Source organism: Ptychodera flava, chromosome 11, assembly GCF_041260155.1.
Source record: "Ptychodera flava strain L36383 chromosome 11, AS_Pfla_20210202, whole genome shotgun sequence".
Taxonomy (NCBI): domain Eukaryota; kingdom Metazoa; phylum Hemichordata; class Enteropneusta; family Ptychoderidae; genus Ptychodera; species Ptychodera flava.
In genome coordinates, this window is record NC_091938.1 from 10,853,821 (window position 1) to 10,874,066 (window position 20,246).

Here is a 20,246-nt window from a genome sequence, read left to right on the forward strand (position 1 = left end):
ACAGGGTCAGATTGTAATAACCTTGTCTTTGTAGCCCAATCCATGGTCTTAAGTTCATCAATAGAATAATTCTTACCATCTACAAGTTTACCAAGAATTCGGTGCAAGTCGATCGACTTTGTATCAGCACTGGACAAAGAGCAAAACCATGTGGCAAACCAAGTTGTCTGATCATAGCAAATACATCTTTCTTTCTCTTTTCTAAATAGGGAGGTGAATTGCGCAAATCTCTGAATATGTAGAAACCATCATCAAGTCGGAGTAATTTATTCACTTTTTCTTGATTTAATAAATCTGCAACTTTGTAAGTTTTGCCTTCAGTTTTACATCGTCTTAGTGCAAGGTGTACTGTATCACTTATTTGTTTCAGTTGCAGTTTCTTTACTTTAAAGAACATATTTGGTACAGAGTTTGCAACACGTCTGTCAACATTACGTAGTTCCCATTTGCAAAATTAATGTCACTGTAATGTACATTTGAGTTTTGAACTTTGTAAATAGTTCTGCTCTGTCCACAGAAAAATGTAAGAAAAGCTAAATATTCTGCATCTGTAGCAGCAAATTAGCCGAGAGGCCATTGACCTTCATCAGGTGCAAATGTAAGCATTTGATTGAGATAATCTGCATCATCAAGTAAAGTATCCATATTAGCAACAGGTCGCTCTTCAGGATCAGCCTTACTGAACGTATCAGAATCAGAGTCGGATTTAATTTCAGCATTATAGTTGGCTGTGGCGTTGCATTTGTATTTTCAACTAGTACTGTCTTGTTAGAATCTGTGTTTTCAAGGACATCATACAACCAATCAGAGTTAATTTGAATACCTGTATGGTACAGATCACTGTTATTCATGAGCCAGACTAATGCTGCATCACTTTGTTGGGTCTGATATTTTCAGTAAATTCACATCGTGTATATGAAACTTTCGTTTCAGTTTGACTGGTATAGTTGCAGATTCATTAGGCATTCTTGGTAAAGCATTAAAAGTAGGGATTATATCTGTTGGAATATTAACTACTGGGCCAGATAATGACCTTTGACCTCCACGTGGCAAGCTGCACAAATGCATAATGGAATTCGTAGTGCTATTAGTCCTTCCTCTAGTGGATGTAAGTGTAACTGTGGAGGAATGTCATGAAAGGTCACATGTTAGCTCTCGACAATTTTGGGATTTTGCCAGATTATATAGATCTGTACCATGTGTTGCATATCCATTCTGTATTATCGACAGACATGTATCCAGTCAAACATTTGATGTAACTTGGCAGCTTGAGTAACAGATTTTCTGAACCAAGTTTGATGGCATGAAGAACAAACATATTCCGGACCTTGTGATACTGCTTTATGAAAAATCTGTATGCATTCTTCCAATGTCTGACTGCAGGATTTTTGGTTTTCTGTATGCAGTGGTACATAATGTGACTCAGCAGAATTTGTAATTGTTCCTGATTCCGCAGCATGAGTTTTTTCATTCCCTCTCACTGTTTTTTTTTAAATTTTCTCCTCTGCAGAACTCATCATTCTGTCTCTTCATCTTTCTGTACGACTGTTGTTGTTTGCATTCCTGCTCTGTAAAACATTCCAGCCCCGCGCCCACACAAAAATTGACCAATTTGGGATTATGGCTTATCAACCAATTTCATTGTTCCTGCTGTTTTTCCTTAAATGTTTGGTTAGTCCTATGTACTTGATACCTTTCGGGAAACTTGTACCTGGTTGGTCTAAAGGGCTCTTCCGATAATTTTTTATGACCCCTCGTGCTGGTGAGGTGTTTAAACTTCTTTTAACAGTATATAGTCTCAGCTATACACAAGTGATCAGTATTTTAACAGTAGTATAGTCTCAGCTATACACAAGTGATCAGTATTACAACTGCATAGCATCGGTTGAGACACCATGGAAGGTTTCGCGCTTGCTGTAAGGTAGAAGCTCTTGACGATGGTAACTGGTGGTCCAAAGGCATTGTGAAGGAAGTGATTCAAAACGAAGGGACATGCACGTATCTATTTGGTTTGATGGCTGGTCGGCAAAAAAAGTCAAACTGGACTCCTCGAACAACAGAAAACACAAAACTCGAAAGCTATCTAGAAGCGACAAAACTCGCACTTCTAGAGATACCCTTTCACACAAGGAAACAGAACATGTCGCGTGCTCAAAGAATCGCAATAAACAAGCTTGCAAACAATAGGCTAATTACAATAAAACCCTTCGACAAGGATCGAGGCATCGTCATTGTAAACACAAAAGATTACGTACACGAATGCGAAAGACTATTACGCAACACCCAGTATTATACACAACTAGACAATGACGACACAGAACAAACAGTAAACAAAGTACACGAACTATTAAACAAAATGTACGAGAAAAAACACATCAACCATGCACGGTCCTTTTGTGGAGGGACCGTGGACCATGATACTTATAAGTATCTCGATCCAAAAAACATAAAAATCCGTACCCCGCAGTGGTACTTACTACCTAAAATTCACAAACCGCCGCCCGAAAACTCAACGTTTGCAGGGGGACCAATAATTAGCGGCTGCTCTAGTCCCACTAACAGAATCTCAGAATTCTTGGATTACTTCATAAAACCATTGGTCCAGCAACAACCAACGTATTGAAAAGATACAACAAACTTCATACAAGAAATTGAAAAACAAATGTCCCCCAACTAGTCAAACAAAATTCACAGAAGTAAAGAAACAAAAAACAAACAAACCAGACCACCAAATGGACTCACAACGAGACCCAAACATTGATATTCTTGCCTCGCTATTCGATGAGCAAGATCACTAAAACACATTAAAATAAATATTCACAAACACATAAAAATAAATATTCACAACAAAAACTAAGGAAAGAATCTACATTGCGACTGATGAGAAACCACACTCGGGTTTCGAAACGCAAGCGTCAAAGGGCCACTCTATCAACTTTGTAACACCATAGGTCCGGCTGCGTCTCGCCATAAGCTTTCCCAACACAATCAAAACATTACCGTACACACTTATCCAAACTTCCCTACAAATATCCGAGGCGAAACAAACATTTTTTATTAACACAAACAATCGGATAAGAATGTAGGAACACATTTTTGAAACGAACCAAACACAAACTCGACACAAAAACATTTGGATAGTTAGGTGGGGAGCCTCTTTCACACTTTATACAAATCTGCTGATGATGTCATGAATATGTAATTAGGTGAAAGTGGCCGTCGACGCGTCGCGACTGGCAGTGGCGCTGCACTTGATAAGTCTTAGTCGGGTGGTTAACGTATAACTGGAACAGCCATTCGTTTGCTGAGACGATCAAAAGGTGTCAAGTGCGCCTCCGATTAAAGTAGTAAAGTAAACTATGCATAACTAATAGACGGGGCCCAGAACGTCGTTTCAGGCCCAAACGACACTCTGAGCCCCGTCAAGTTCTGTGTGGGCGCAGGGCTGTCATGAAGCTAAACTTTGACGTAGTGTCTTGATCTGCACTTTCAACTTAATTTTCATGTTGCCACAAGTCCTGATTAGTTCGCAAATTTTTTCTCATATATTTTTGCTGTTTCCTTTCTCTCTCTCTGAAATCAGAATTTTGACGCACTGCTTTCAAGTAAGTTTGTATTCGTTTCTTTTCTCGTGCTCGGAACTCAGGATTTTCACGTGATGTCTGCATGCGCACTCTCATATTCTTCTGTTCTTTTTGCCAGAACTGAAAATTTTGTCGTAATGTCTTCATATGTGATTGCTTTTTTTGCTTTTCTCTGTTCTGAAACTCAGGTTTTTCACGTAATGTCTTCATGTGCAAACGATTTTTTCCTTTCTTTTTCCCTGAATTCAGCATTTTGACGCAATGTGTGCATGCGCAATCGTGTATTCTTCTTCTCTTTGTCTACATAGTCTGGATTTTTACGTAATATCTTTTTGTCTGAATTTATTTTCTTCTTTTCTTTGTCCCGAAATTAGGATGTTATTGTTATAATGTTATTATGCGCATTTTCTTTTTTCTTTTCTCTGTCTTTGAATTATTCATCTTGTCTTTTCACAAATTTTGTGTCTCTGTCCTTTGCCCTTTCCTTCCTTTTGAAAACAGAATCAAGTCTTTTCATACGTTTGCATTCTCTATAGTATATCTTTCTTGCCTTTCTTTTAAATGTAGATAATATTTGAGTATTTTGCATACTCTCTTTGTTGACTTGTAGCTGTTTTTGAGACTTAAGGTAACTTTCCATGAGTTCTTTTTGTCTGTAAATCTGCTGATACTGTGTGTGTGAACCGCTAGTTGTGCCTTGGTGGATGCTATGTTTCACACCACTTTTATTCTATACCTTTCCCAGTTAAACGTTTCACTGTTGTTAGTGACATACCGGTATGTATACTGGTTCTCCATACTGTTATCTAAATTTCCTGTCTTCTGATGTCTGTGACTGCGCGAATTATATTCTGATTGTAATCCATGAGCTGAAATCTGTGTTTCCCTATTCTGGATGCTCTGCTTGTTTACTTGTAGCTGTTTTTGAGACTCAAAGAACTGTCCTTGGGTTCATTTTGCCTGTACATCTGCTGACACTGTGTATGAGAGCTGGTAGTTTCTACTTGGATGGAAAATTCTTGAAGTTCTTACGGTGTCACCCTATCCAAGTTAAGGTCATGACATAATGAATACAAATAGTTTAACAAATCATTCAGCATGTCAAAGCACAATAACACATAGTTCCATCAGAACACTGGAAGCCATGTGAGTTCCGACTGTGGAAATCAAATAGGAAGTATTTGCTTGCATTTTTAGCGAGTGCCATACAGTATGTGACCCACCAAACATCAACAACACTGAATCACTCGAACTGAAACATTCACTATTGCATCTCTTAACACCATGCAGCCTGGTACGTCAAAATTAGTGATACAATCTAGCAGACCAAAGTAAAGTTGTCCTCTTATTATATTGTATTGGATGAACTTGATGTTACAAGTATTTGGTAATTCATCCAACAATAATATTTCAGAAAACAACGTATTACTGGCTCGAAGGCATTTGGTTGTTTCTCTGTACAAATCATCACCAACATGTAAAATACAATCTAAGTCTTCAGATGTCAGTGTGCCATCTCTATTTTGAGACATAAAAAGGTAAGCAAGGGCATTACATGTACACTGTCTACCTTGTGATTCTACGCTAAAGATGTTACTGCCTTGGTGGATGTTACCTTGCACAACACTATTATTCTGTAACTTTCCCATTTTAAAGTCTGACTATTGTTAGTGATATACATATCCTGATTCTCAATAGCGTTATCTAAACTACCTGTCATCTGATATCTGTGAGTCCGTGAATGATATTCTGATTGTAATTCAGGAGCTGAAATCTGTGTTTCCGCAGCCATTTCATGATGTTGATTAATGTCTTGTTGCATTGATAATTGAATGTGATTATAATTTACACCATTTGTGCAAGTATTGGTAGTGCAGGTTGTAGTGGTAAACGTAGTCACATCATGGTTACTTACACTGTTGCCACTGTTTGCTCTGTTGGAACTATGAGCAGTAGTACTGCACTGAAATGTGGTAAGGCATTGGTTACTGTTGCCTTTTGTAACTGCTAGTGAAGTATTAAGTGCTGTACATTGTGTACTGCCATTGAATCTGTTGTATGATGTGGACTTATCGTTTATTGATTTGCTGTACATTGACTTATTGTGGAGTGGTTTATTGCAGGTTCCTTCTTGCAAAGGGTGATTTACATTACTAGAAACACCCAAACCAGTATCAAAACCATCTGTTTTGACATCGCCATCAGCCTGTTAAGAAAAATACAGGAAAAAGAGTTACTCTACAAATCTCAGAATGTGGAAATAGGGTGTGGAGATCACAGGAACTCTACTCAAATGCCTTTTGAAAGTAACATACCATCTACAGCAAAAAGTAACAATTTGTTGCCTTCCCCAGTCTAAGGCTGTGTTGAAATAAATGGTAAGGGGGCTAGAGGAATCGTGATTGACATATTATTTTTTTTCACATCACACCCCTCAATACCCTCAAACATTTCAAGTCCCCTCTCCCCCATCTATGTGATCAAAAATTTGGAAATACCCCACCAAATTACCATATACTCCTGAAATCAACCCTCCGCCCCTTCCTATCATTTTCTTAACGCAGCCTTAGTGCTATTTATGAAATGTGCATTCATATACCTTCATGCAAACGTTCATTATTTGTTAAATAATTTTACTGGCTTTTGACCCGATGATATTAACTACATGTTTCAGGGTATATACCGTGTTGTCAAATACATTCATGAGCAACTGTTCATATGTCAGTTTTGAGTTGGAATTTGTTCAATGGAGACGAGAGAAAAATACAGACCACATACATCTTTGTATAACACATACCTGTTTTTTGACAGCTGATTTTCGCCAATACTTTTTCTTTGGCATGTTCCTCAATTACACCTAGTAAAGTAAAAAAATAGTGACAATAATCACTGTTCGCTCCCATAGAGTTATCAAAACAAACCAACAATTGTATGAAACATGGACATACACATACAGACAGACTGACATTCACAGACTGGCACAGAGTGATGACATTGACCCAAAATGTGCCTTGGCCCATGAAGAGTGATAAAGATATAAAAAAAAGCTGAATGTAATGATAAAATAGTTAAGTATAGGCCTACAGACACTGAGGGTGAATATGTTACAGCAATTTGATTAGTTTCTTTTCGTTTTCTACTTCTGTGATAATTTTTAAGACAATCAAACTGCAAGGCAGTTTTAATATGTATTGACAAACATGTTATCTTTTACAAGCACACAGCAACTGTTCATGATTTTTCATTTACAATATTTTACATAGACTGAAATACATAACATGCAACCGATATTTACATTTTGCCCATGCACCAGATACATGGAGAGATTTCAACATACAATCATCAACTCAGAAACCCTACAGGGAAAAGTAAACATTGTTTTCTTCCAGAACAGCTGGTACATCCACATCTGGAGCAACTTACAAACTTAACCAATTACACGAGGATGATGACACAAGAAATAAAGTTAAGAAATTTAACTGTGGTGAACTTGACTATTCCTTTCAAATCCTTACCTAACTTGATTGACATCTTAAACTAAAATACACTGCATGGTTAATTGCACACAAAAATACATCGGGGTGTACCATTTGATAAAAGGGGGTTGTCTGGAAGATTGATGAGGAACATTATCTTTTTTTCCGATACATTGTACATTCTTTTTTTCCCACTATCCCACCTTTTCTTTTTGACAAACCTTCTGTGGCTGATTTTTTTATTGACATTTGTTTGGAATTTTTTCAAAATCTGCCAGGACTCCCCCCTCCTCCATCACTCTTTAACATTGAAAAAAACTTTGAATATATTTGTTGGAAACCAAACCTGCTGAAATCACCTCAGCTATGTTTTTTCATTATTTTTTACCGCATTTCAACACCAAATACAGTTCACCATTTCAAATGCTTACTGAATCACCGCATTATCTTAAACATAGGGCCAATGTCCCTGAAGCTACTATAGACATGGATACAAAATTAAGTATTTCCTGACTGTATGAAATCATCTCACTAAGGTCATCCTAGGGACCTGTTAGCCAAATATTAAAGCTGTCTGACCAGCGGTTTTGAAAAATAAAAGCTACCCAATAGTCGACAGAGCTCTGCTGTGTTATGTAGAGAGCAACTTTTCGTGACATATGTATTGATGAAGAAGGTTGAGATCTTTGATAGCTCATTTCAGGATGGCCTGACCTAAAATGACAAAATTAGCTGCAAAAAATACAAAATTGATGATAATGATGTATAAAAATGTATTCCAAATATCAAAGCTATCACATGACTAACTTTTGAGAAACAAATATTTTGACCAAAAACGTCAAAAATTGACCCACAAAGACAAAAATTGAAGATTTCATCATAATTTCAATATATTACATTAAGATAAAGCCTAGGAACCTGTATACAAAATATCAAAGGCATCAGAGAAGTACTTTTTGAGAAAAGACATTTTTTGACCAAAATGGTAAAAATTGCACCAAAAATACAAAATTGCAGATTTCATCATATATTTGATATATCATATTTAGTTTATCTGTAGGAACCTGTATACCAAATATCAAAGCTGTCAGACGAGCGGTTTTGATGAAATAAAGTTTTGACCAAAAATTACAAAAAAATCCTTAAAAATACAGATTTGCATATTTCATCACAATTTGAACAAATCTAAGTTGGGTTATCCCTAGGGACCTGTTTACCAAATAACAAAGCTGTCTGACCAGCGGTTATGAAGAAGATTGTTTGCCAAAACACGCCTTTTTTGGCACTAATTTGCATATTTTCAACAATATCAAAAATAAAAAAAAGCACAATCATTTCAGGTCAGCCCAAAGTACTTACATGCAAATTTTTCATGTAATCTGCTCAGTGGTTATTGAGTTTTTCAATTTTGACTGTTTTTTACATTTTTTCATTTAATTTGCATATTTTTGGCAATGACAACTTCATTTGAACAAAATCTCATCTACAGCCCATCATCCATGTACACACCAAATATCAAGATGAAATGTGCAGCGGTTTTGGAGTTTTTGATGTTGACGGACAGACATACAGACATACAGACATACAGACATACATACATACAGACATTTTCCTAGCCTATAAGAATAGCTTCCATTGCCATATATACATATGGCTATGGGAGCTAAACAATGGGACGTCAACTATCTCATCAAAAAGATAAGTCACTATCGGAGTGTTATTCTTTTGGAGGTCAAGGCTGCATACATGTACTCATGAAGTTGTGTACAAGTATTCCACCTTGACCTGTATCACTTAGTAAAGACGAAATTTGTAAGAGGATGTTATGCAACATTTGCAGACTTAATCATGATAATCATAGCAGTAAACAGTAAAACAAAGATAGATGTATACCGGTACATAACTGCCAAAGTATCTATCTCAGAGGAAACCCTGTGTGAGACATTCAACATTACAAGATCTGCAGTGTACTAGCGTGACCTTCTGAAACTAAGTTGTCATCAATGAACCACCCAAAATATAATCTGGTGGCGGTCTAAGTAGGATAATTGGTGGTCTTCTGATTCAAGGCCACCGGTCATTTCACACCCTGATACTTAACATGTCCTCAAAATACACGTCTGAAAACAATATGTCCTTCCAATACACATGCTAAAGCAAGCTTTCCTTTGAACATAGAAAGCACACTAGTAAGACAGTACACTACTGCTACAGTGCTAGTCCCATCCCTCCATTAACACGCGTATTCAGCTCCCCACCACTGTTGGCACCCCTAAAAAATAATGGTACAGCTCGCCTTGACAAGGTCCCTTTCCGGACCAAATATACCACTGTGTCTAATGGTCCAAAATTCATATTCTAACAACTGAGGATACATCTTCAAACACATATCAATAGTCAGCTGAACACTTAAACAAGACTGTGATGTATTTACCTTCAATTTACTGGCAGTTCTTCCGTTACAAGCACAGGATTGTTCGAACACAGTCCCTCTTACTTTGTGCAGGTCCGCCAACATGTAACAGTTCATGAACAATGACAGGAAATGAATCATAAAACCTCATTTTCTTCATTAGGCTGTTTCAGTTACTGCCACCACTCCCACAAGTAATAGGTACTCTGCATACAAATAGGTTACCCATAGCAGATTCTCCAACTCAGATGTGTGGGCTGTTACCCTTCACTCCCTGTAGACCAGTACGCGCGCACTCGGAGTATGTCATGTGGTTGCAAGCCTGTCACACGAGTACCAGTAGGACGTTCGCCCTCTATGGTCACCTCTCTCGTCCGAACATGTTATGCAGAGTTGCATTGAACTTACAAGTATTACTGGTGAGACGGCGTGTGTTTTGCCTGAAAAATTTCAATAATTTTTCTGTTTTGGTAGAGCAATTGGGTGTGAATTTATTAGAATCTTTTTTTTCTCTGATGGTGAAACAAGACAGGAACAACAGTGACACAGGATCATGTTTTACTTTCCAAGATTTTATTCATTTCAACAATTCAAGATTACAACAAGTAACAACACAATTTTACATAATCAAACTTTCTAAGGTTAACAAAGGATGAAGAGTGAATAAAATTAACGTTTTCCTGTGGTAAAAATCTTACTTAGGGAGTTGTAATTATTTACGACCTTGGGGGGGGGAAGTCTGGGGAATTTCATAGTATTCTGAAATTTCGAGTAAACCCCATGCAACCCAAATGCATTTGAGTAACCCAGTCTCTAACACAGAAATTTTGACTGATCCCTCCCCTCCCCCCCCCCCCGCACTTAGACCAGTTAAATACCAAGACATGTATTTGTAACATTTACAAAACTACAGCAATAGTACAGACCTTTCATATCCTGCTGGAATATCATCGGTTACCTCATGACAGTTGATAAAGATGTGACCGGCAAAAGAAAATTCAAAGTCACAATAAAATGTAGATACAAAAGCTCATGCTGTAACCACTATCCAACCATATAGTATTGTTTACCATACAGTATTGTTTATTTTGGATGGGTATCATGACAAGGTTTCCACTAAGATATCTGACAGGGCAGAATTTGAAAGTACAGGAGAACAGTCAGGAGGCTGGGGGGGGGCAGTGTCAGAGGAGTTGTACCCTCTCGTGTTGAAAATTTGAGAGATTGATGTGTGCAATAATGCAGTCTGGTGCAATATGAGAGATGTTATCAATTTGTGTAAAACTGTTAGAACACCCAACAGGGGAAAAGTGTGAGAGGCGTGTCCCCTCTGCCACGTCGGAAATTTTGAGAAATTAATGAGTTCAATGATGCAGTCTGGTGCAATATTAGGTGTTTTCTATTTGTTTTTACTAAGTAAAACTGTCAGAACACCCAGGGGGAGAGGAAGTGACAGGGGGTCGCATTAAGAATTTTGAGAAATTGATGAAATGGTGCAATCTGAGAGGTATTTCAATTCATTTTGTAAATTGAGCAACCCCCTTCTTTCTCTCCAATTTTGAACAACCTCCTTGTAGCTTTCAATTTTTTGAGTGACTACCCTCACATTCCTCTGACCCCCCCCCCAGGCCCTTATGTTAAATTACTCTAAAAGACCCATAAAAATATTCTTGATGGCCTTTAATTTGTGAAAACATGTACAGTAAAAGTGGTCAACTTTGATGCAGTCTTGCTGATGCATTTTTATGAGGCTTGAACTCACAATATCTACATTACTAATTCGTACTAGCTTAGCAGTCATTAAAACCCCTACAAATAGGCGTTTCAACTAGCAGCGGCCTGGTATCTCATGTAGCTGTACTGTGATAATGTTCAAGAGAATCCATAGGATAGCTAGGTGTGTGCCTCAATCAGGCAAAACAACAGTTAGCAATAATAACAACAGTAATAAATATCAATTTCTGCAAGTCATTTAAAAATATACCACCAAGGGCACAGTATTGCTCCTATCTGACAAACAAAAAGAGGTATTCCTATTTCCACTTATTCACTCAAAATACTATTGTGTTTGCAAAGAGTTTGAACTTTCAATTTTCATGGCAGAATTCCGTTTTAACAGCCACTTTTCAATTTTGTAGATCAACAATAAAATTTGATGGTCCTTGCTTGAAATGTTAAGATTTACTCAGAGTCAAGTTATACACAAGTTTGTTTGTGTAAGTAAGTTTGTGTGGTGAAGTTACCTGATATTATCATTCATCACTCATCTTATTCAATCTACACATGATTTCACTCGGCTGCCTTCATCTTTGTGAAGATTTACTTAATTAAGTGATACCATGACAGGTTTTTTTGTTTATGTAACATAATGATTGGAACTGATACAAATAAACTGGAGTCTGTTTTATTGGTATGGTGCATCTTGCCATATGCCTTCTTGTGGATTGAAATCCCTCATCAGTGTATGGGGTTTCCTCCATGAAATATTTGCTAAAGTTGATCCACTACATAAAACATAAGCTCACAACTTTTTTTCTAGATCATATTTCACTACAAATTGGCATCAAATAAAACTACATTATTTTCAGTGTCTTCAAAATTGATTTACAAGGTATTCCGGGTTGGAATAGGTCATTCAAGCTTGCGGACTAATATATTGGCTCCAAAACAAAAAATCATTGGTTCCCCCAGTTTGAAAAATGATTTGGCTTAGGTAGTCTCCAGGGATTTTTATAAGAAAATGCAAAGCTATCAGATAAACACCAATGAGACAAAAGCACTTTTTGACCGAAATTGACAAAAATTGCTCCAAAAATACAAAATTGTGCATTTTCTCACTGTATAAAATATCTGACTTAAGTCACCCTAAGGACCTGTATACTGAATATCAAAAAGTCTGACAAGGAGCTTTGAAGAAAAAAATAGATCTACAATGACAAAAATAATCTCAAAAATACAAAGTTGCATATCTTGGCACGATTTTACAAATCTTATTGCTGCCATTCTAAGGGACATGTATAATCAATATTAATGTGTCTGACCAGAACTTTTGAATGATATTTTTGGTTAAATATGACAATAATTGCCTTAAAATGTAAGTTTTAAAATATTTCATAACAATATGAACAAATGTCAATAAGGTTATCCCTGCAGAACAGTATCTTTAGATTTCTGTGGCAATACTAGAGTTTATTTGCTTCTTCAAGCATAACCATTCTTTTCCTTGACATAAGGTAAACTTCAGCCTCCTCCAACAACACAATTGTGATGTAGTCTACAACAAACCTGAGTGAGAAAAATAGAAATATAAATATACTATTAATACATTTTTGTATATTTCAAATGCTATGCTGACAAGCTAAATATTGATTTTTTAGCAATCTTTTTGTAGTAAAATAACAACTTACAGTGGACAACTATAAATAATGAAAATAATATCAAAAGTAAGCATTACAGGCCCTCTAAATTTTTTTGAGTTGTAATATAATAACTTACACAATTATCCCAAAACCATTCACAGGATACAGCTCAAGTTGTAACACAAAATGGTACACCAATGTGAGTAGCAACATATGAACATAATACCCTACTTACATTGACGTTTCTTTCACATTCCTCTTCCATCTGTTGTTAAGGCAGTGTCATATCATTCAAAGATACTGTCAAAACAAACAGAAATCCATTATTAAATCAGAATGAATAAACACTGTTAACAGACGTTTCATATTAAAAAGTATTCTTTTTTAATACTCTCTGTTTTCAACAGACATGCCATAAACCTTCAAAAGACACAGTTTATGTTTTACTTTGCATATAAAAATGATATTAGTCTTGCAATGGTTATGTATAAGTGGAGCTGACAACAGTTGCCCCAAATGGGCAGTGACACATATGATTTGAATAAAATATCACTTTTAACATGGTCGTCATTTCCTTCTTTTGGCAGGTTACATCTGAACATATTTTACAGTACATGATCCTCATACAAATTGAAATGCCTCTTATTCAAAATGTAAGAACTTTATTGCCAATCAAAAAAAGTTTTGTTTAACAACATTTAAAGAAAATAATGTGAAAATTTAAGAAAGTTTGACCAAGTCAGTATGGAGTTAAATTGTTTGGAAATCTTGAAATTGGAAGAATAGTGAAGCCAGGAAATTGGGTGATTTGCAAACATTTGCAAAAATTAACACTTCTTTATCAAGCAACCTACGACTGCTTGACAGCCTTGAAGATGAACCCAAATAATAATATTTTAATCTTGGGTTAACAATTTCATTAAATTAAATGAATGTCTACAAAAAAGTGATTTTGGTGCAAAATACCCTGTGTTGGGTGCAGCGCCCCTTAATTAGCATGTTTTATACCACTGCAAAATCTCTGTGCAACCAGGTGACACATTCTGACTCAGCATGATCTAACAGCAGATTCCTGCATAAAATTTTGATTTGAAAACTTGAATCACTTTTTAATAGCATGAAAAGAGCAAAACATAGGAGAAACTTAGATGACAAAGCCTTATAAGGGAAAGAGAGATGTACCACATGACTCCGTGCAACCAGGTGACACATTGTGACTCAGCATACTCCTAAAGCAGACGACTGCATAAAATTTTGATTTTGAATCACTTTGTAATAGTATAAAAAGAGCAAAACCAATGAGAAAAATTAGCATTCACAGCCTTAGCACAGTAAGAGAGATGCACCAGAGTGTCCGTGCAACCAGGTGACACATGGTGACTCAGCATACTAAAAATGCAGTTCCTGCAAAAAATTTAGATTAGACAACTTAAATCAGTTGGCAATAGCATAGAAAGATGAAAACAAATGAGTAAACTTAGAAGTCACAGCCTTAGCACAGTAAGAGAGATGCACCAGAGTGTCCGTGCAACCAGGTGACACATGGTGACTCAGCATACTAAAAATGCAGTTCCTGCAAATAATTTAATTAGACAACTTAAATCAATTAGTGATAGCATAGAAAGATGAAAACCAATGAGAAAACTTAGAAGTCACAGCCTTAGCACAGTAAGAGAGATGCACCAGAGTGTCCGTGCAACCAGGTGACACATGGTGACTCAGCATACTAAAAATGCAGTTCCTGCAAAATATTTAGATTAGACAACTTAAATCAGTTGGCGATAGCATAGAAAGATGAAAACCAATGAGAAAACTTAGAAGTCACAGCCTTAGCACAGTAAGAGAGATGCACCAGAGTGTCCGTGCAACCATTGACACATGGTGACTCAGCATACTAAAAATGCAGTTCCTGCAAAAAATTTAGATTAGACAACTTAAATCAGTTGGCAATAGCATAGAAAGATGAAAACAAATGAGTAAACTTAGAAGTCACAGCCTTAGCACAGTAAGAGAGATGCACCAGAGTGTCCGTGCAACCAGGTGACACATGGTGACTCAGCATACTAAAAATGCAGTTCCTGCAAATAATTTAATTAGACAACCTTAATCAGTTGGCAATAGCATAGAAAGATGAAAACCAATGGGAAACTTAGAAGTCACAGCCATAGCACACTAAGAGAGATGCACCAGAGTGTCCGTGCAACCAGGTGACACATGGTGACTAGCATACTCCAAATGCAGTTCTGCAAAAAAATTTGATTAGACAACTTAAATCAGTTGGCGATAGCATAGAAAGATGAAAACCAATGAGAAAACTTAGAAGTCACAGCCTTAGCACAGTAAGAGAGATGCACCAGAGTGTCCGTGCAACCAGGTGACACATGGTGACTCAGCATACTAAAAATGCAGTTTCTGCAAAAAATTTAGATTAGACAACTTAAATCAGTTGGCGATAGCATAGAAAGATGAAAACAAATGAGTAAACTTAGAAGTCACAGCCTATGCACCAGAGTGTCTGTGCAACCAGGTGACACATGGTGACTCAGCATACTAAAAATGCAGTTCCTGCAAAAAATTTAGATTAGACAACTTAAATCAGTTGGCGATAGCATAAAAAACAAATGAGTAAACTTAGAAGTCACAGCCTTAGCACAGTCAGAGAGATGCACCAGAGTTCTGTGCAACCAGGTGACACATGGTGACTCAGCATACTCAAATGCAGATTCTGCAAACAAATTAAATTAGACAACCTTAATCAGTTGGCAATAGCATAGAAAGATGAAAACCAATGGGAAAACTTAGAAGTCACAGCCATAGCACACTAAGAGAGATGCACCAGAGTGTCCGTGCAACCAGGTGACACATGGTGACTAGCATACTCCAAATGCAGATTCTGCAAAAAAATTTGATTAGACAACTTAAATCAGTTGGCGATAGCATAGAAAGATGAAAACCAATGAGAAAACTTAGAAGTCACAGCCTTAGCACAGTAAGAGAGATGCACCAGAGTGTCTGTGCAACCAGGTGACACATGGTGACTCAGCATACTAAAAATGCAGTTCCTGCAAAATATTTAGATTAGACAACTTAAATCAGTTGGCGATAGCATAGAAAGATGAAAACCAATGAGAAAACTTAGAAGTCACAGCCTTAGCACAGTATGAGAGATGCACCAGAGTGTCCGTGCAACCAGGTGACACATGGTGACTCAGCATACTAAAAATGCAGTTCCTGCAAAATATTTAGATTAGACAACTTAAATCAGTTGGCGATAGCATAGAAAGATGAAAACCAATGAGAAAACTTAGAAGTCACAGCCTTAGCACAGTAAGAGAGATGCACCAGAGTGTCCGTGCAACCAGGTGACACATGGTGACTCAGCATACTAAAAATGCAGTTCCTGCAAAATATTTAGATTAGACAACTTAAATCAGTTGGCGATAGCATAGAAAGATGAAAACCAATGAGAAAACTTAGCATCCACAGCCTTAGCACACTAAGAGAGATGCGCCAGAGTGTCCGTGCAACCAGGTTACACATTGTGACTCAGCATACTAAAAATGCAGTTCCTGCAAATAATTTAATTAGACACCTTAAATCATTAGTGATAGCATAGAAAGATGAAAACCAATGAAAAACTTAGAAGTCACAGCCTTAGCACAGTAAGAGAGATGCACCAGAGTGTTCGTGCAACCAGGTGACACATGGTGACTAGCATACTCCAAATGCAGATTCTGCAAAAATATTTGATTAGACAACTTAAATTAGTTGGCGATAGCATAGAAAGATGATAAACCACTGGGAAAACTTAGAAGTCACAGCCATAGCACACTAAGAGAGATGCGCCGGAGTGTCCATGCAACCAGGTTTATAATGCTTTGAGCATTTTCGACCGTTGTTACTGAAGCAGTGCCATGAATACAAAAGCAAGAACAGTAGCTTTGTACGGCTTTGGACCATAACGATCAAACACTAAAGTGCTGAATCTGTCGAGTCGGAGGTCGATCATGATGACTGATGTATGTAGACACAGTCAGAGGCGAACTGTCATGTAGACCTGGTTTCGTCTGACCTCTGAATTTTAAAGACCCTTGAATTTTAAAACCGCCTGCATGCTAACACCAGAGATATATGAGAAATCGTATCCTTGTGTTACAAGCCTACGATCAAGAATCGAACAGACTACTATACTTGTACTCACTTGCTTCGAAATGGCACAATGAAAACGTGCTTTGACAACCAGAGCTGTAGCACAAGGTATCAAGAATGCAAGGAATTACCCATGCTTGGACTTTCAACTCTGATCTTTGACATCGAAACATAACCAAATATGGGTGTGTCATAGCCAACAACCACATGACATATTTACAACCAGATGACAGGACTCCCAAACGCGCGTACTCCCTCTATCTTCACTCCCGCACGTAATAGGTACACTGCATGAAAATAGATTACCCATACCAGATTCTCCATCTCAGATGTGTTTGCTGTTCCCCTTAATGGGTCCACTCCCGCACATTTGCAGGATTTCCCCTTTTTCTTACCTTATTTGCACATTTTTGACACTGGCATGTTCATTGAACAAATCACATCTCAACCCATGCATCTACCCGTACACCAAATACTGAGATGGTAGCTTTGTCGGTATGGGAGCCTTTGCGTGTGACGGACATACATGAGCACATACCCACAAATATACAGACATACAAACGCCACAGACTCATCATATGAGCTCTTTTTGGTATTTATTCATACCAAATATGAGCTAAAAACGTGTCTGCGTATGTGTAATTTAATCTGTAACCTTTTAATTGTTTTACCAAGAATTTCTTGACCTTTGTGTCAGAGGGCCTTAAGAAAGATAGAGGGCGATCTTCAGAAAATCTAGTTGGGGTCATGAAGGGTCAATTCAGCACAGCGGGCATGTCAACAATGCTACAGAAAAAACCAATCCTTGGTGTAATCCAACCTGCTTCTCAAGGCAAGCAGAATGCAAACCTTTAACTCCTGTTCAATATTCCTCTCAATATCAAAATATTAAAGTTTTAACATGACATCTTCACATAAACTTAAAAATGTTCCTACATTTACTGGAGGCCCAGACTGTAAAATTTTGCTCGAAGATTGGATTAAAGATGTCCAATATTTGCTTAATGCAGGAGGAATGCCTGCGCATTTACAGTTTATGACTATTGTTAGAAATATAGGTGGAGAGAGGCTAGAAAACTGATACGTACATACCTGCTGTAGATCAAACTCAAGAGCGAGCTGTTGATGAGTTAAGGATAGAATATGGTTGCATCTGTTGTCCATTAGATCCTATGGCAGATTTTTATGCAAGAATTTAAAAATCTTATGAGTCCGCTAGTTCTTATGGGATATCACTTGAAGCTGTCTTATGTAACGTAGAGGAGAAACAGAATTGATGAATTCCTCTTGCTGACCGAAACCGTCGTCTGAAACATCAGTTTCTGAGAGCCCTTCAGGATGATATTGTCTATAACCGGCTTTACCCCATGCAACCATGGAATTTAACTTTTGACAAGTGAAACGTTTGCCCAGTGAACAGAGGACAAACTTCATATAAGTCGAAAAAGCAAACACCCAACCACAAATTGTAAATGATTATAACAGCAATGTGAAGGAAAAACTGAGAAAAATGATAATCCCTCTACGCAGATAGCAGAGCTTACAGCTTTTATGAAGAAATGGTTTAATCAGGAAGAACAAGCCAAGAGAATGCATGATCTTTAACATGTAAGGTGGATGGCAATTTACTGTACTCGTTTAGATAGTATTTGACAATACTAAATTGACGAAATTACATTACAATTATACAAGTGGACATCAGCATTTTACTATATGGATTGCAATTATAATGTTTTTACTATTTTATCTCATTTTGTGAACAAATGAAGGGCACTGTTAGCACTCAAATAGCATGTTTTGCGCCCCCACCCCCACCCAGCCGTAGAAACTTCCTTTACTTTATTATTTCGAATGTCATGTCATTCACACCAAAAATTCACATCTTAGCTTACAGTATACTCCAAGAAAGTTGTAATTTACTCGTTCTTGGCTAATTCAGTTTCTATAGTTTTATTTGTTTGTAAAATTGTTTCTTATATATTTTGAAAATAAACGTCATGAAATGCCACAAAGCAGTGAAATTGCACAACGAAAATGTAAAAGATAAACACAGGGCACCAAATATTTCCAGTTCCACTTACAGGCAGAGCAAAACTATCAAGTCCCCCTGTACTACACAACGAATTTTAAAATCATCACCCTGATTTCCTCCAGCCCCCTCCAATAGTATTTGTGAATGCAGCCGTATATGGCTTATATACCTAAGTATCAGTATATTTTTCTCTGGGTGTCATTAATATCACAAGCTAGTAGATAAATTGAATATATCTCTCTTCGAGAAATAATCGCTGGTGGCATCAGTGTCATCAGGCCTCAGTTGGTGACCACTACCTATTTTGCCAACGGATTGAAATATGGCGGGTGCCACACATGGGGCAGGATGCGCTTACTATTTTCGAAACACCTGACGTCACTTCTCGGTCGCTGGCCAGAGATCCATATTCGTGAATTTGACTTGTTGTGTATAGCGGTAATTTACTGTCTGTTCTGTGTTGTTTGTGTCTATGTTTATAACTATTGTATTACGAATTCTGGCCTAGTGTTATCCGATTATGGATTGGTATGATTGCAATTATTTTGCTATTTGTGTCAACAATTAATTATGGCTTCATTATTGTATAGGACCACGTGACTTAACGATGACTAAACCCGATAAAGGGGCTGTTTTAAAGCTCGTTAACGTGTGTGATAACAAAATATATACTTCCAACTTTTGCAAGACGACAGTGGAAAAATGAATTTGGATTCATTAAGTCCACAAGCAAAATGGTTTGCAAATAATCATAGTTTATTTAAAATACATTATCAGTGTTCTATTCTCCGTACTAGAGTAAACAGAATGATTTCGAGAAACAGAGCAGAATACTTATATTATCTTGGTCACGCTGAAAATACATTAGTGTTTAGTTTGCTTCCCACTTGTACTATTAACGTTTATGTACGGGCAAGCATAAGAGGAAAGCGAGCCATTTGAGTGCCTGCTCGATAATTTTCCCGTAGCCCTAACATGTTAATGAACTTCAAAATTAAGTGCAGAAGATCTCATTTCGTCTACATTAATCACATGCGATTTGTGAATAACTCATAGTCTTGTACAATATTTTCTTGAGTTTTCCCTGGTGATTACTACCAGGCACTCATGATATAGAACATGAAAATTTGTTGATGAAGTTAAAATACACTCGGTTTGCATATGGCAAAGTGTGGCACAGATTTTGACAGACAAGGTAACCCGCGCCTACTTCGATCTATGCAAAAGTGGTGT

At 37.2% G+C, this 20,246-nt stretch overlaps 2 long non-coding RNA genes across 3 annotated transcripts; both read right to left on the minus strand.

Annotated features, from left to right (window-relative positions):
- Nucleotides 1-4,022: 4,022 nt before the first annotated feature.
- Nucleotides 4,023-9,597, minus strand: LOC139143501 (uncharacterized). Its single transcript, XR_011554599.1, has 3 exons — nucleotides 9,495-9,597; nucleotides 6,382-6,441; nucleotides 4,023-5,790 (listed from the first exon to the last, which is right to left on the minus strand). It is a non-coding gene; the product is annotated as an uncharacterized lncRNA (long non-coding RNA).
- A 2,889-nt stretch (nucleotides 9,598-12,486) lies between these two features.
- Nucleotides 12,487-17,246, minus strand: LOC139143042 (uncharacterized). 2 transcript variants are annotated; one of them, XR_011554505.1, is made up of 3 exons: nucleotides 17,113-17,246; nucleotides 13,068-13,132; nucleotides 12,487-12,758 (listed from the first exon to the last, which is right to left on the minus strand). It is a non-coding gene; the product is annotated as an uncharacterized lncRNA (long non-coding RNA). The 2 variants fall into 2 exon arrangements; XR_011554504.1 differs by lacking the exon at nucleotides 17,113-17,246 and adding an exon at nucleotides 17,034-17,052 and having other exon boundaries at nucleotides 12,488-12,758.
- Between the last annotated feature and the right edge of the window lie 3,000 nt (nucleotides 17,247-20,246).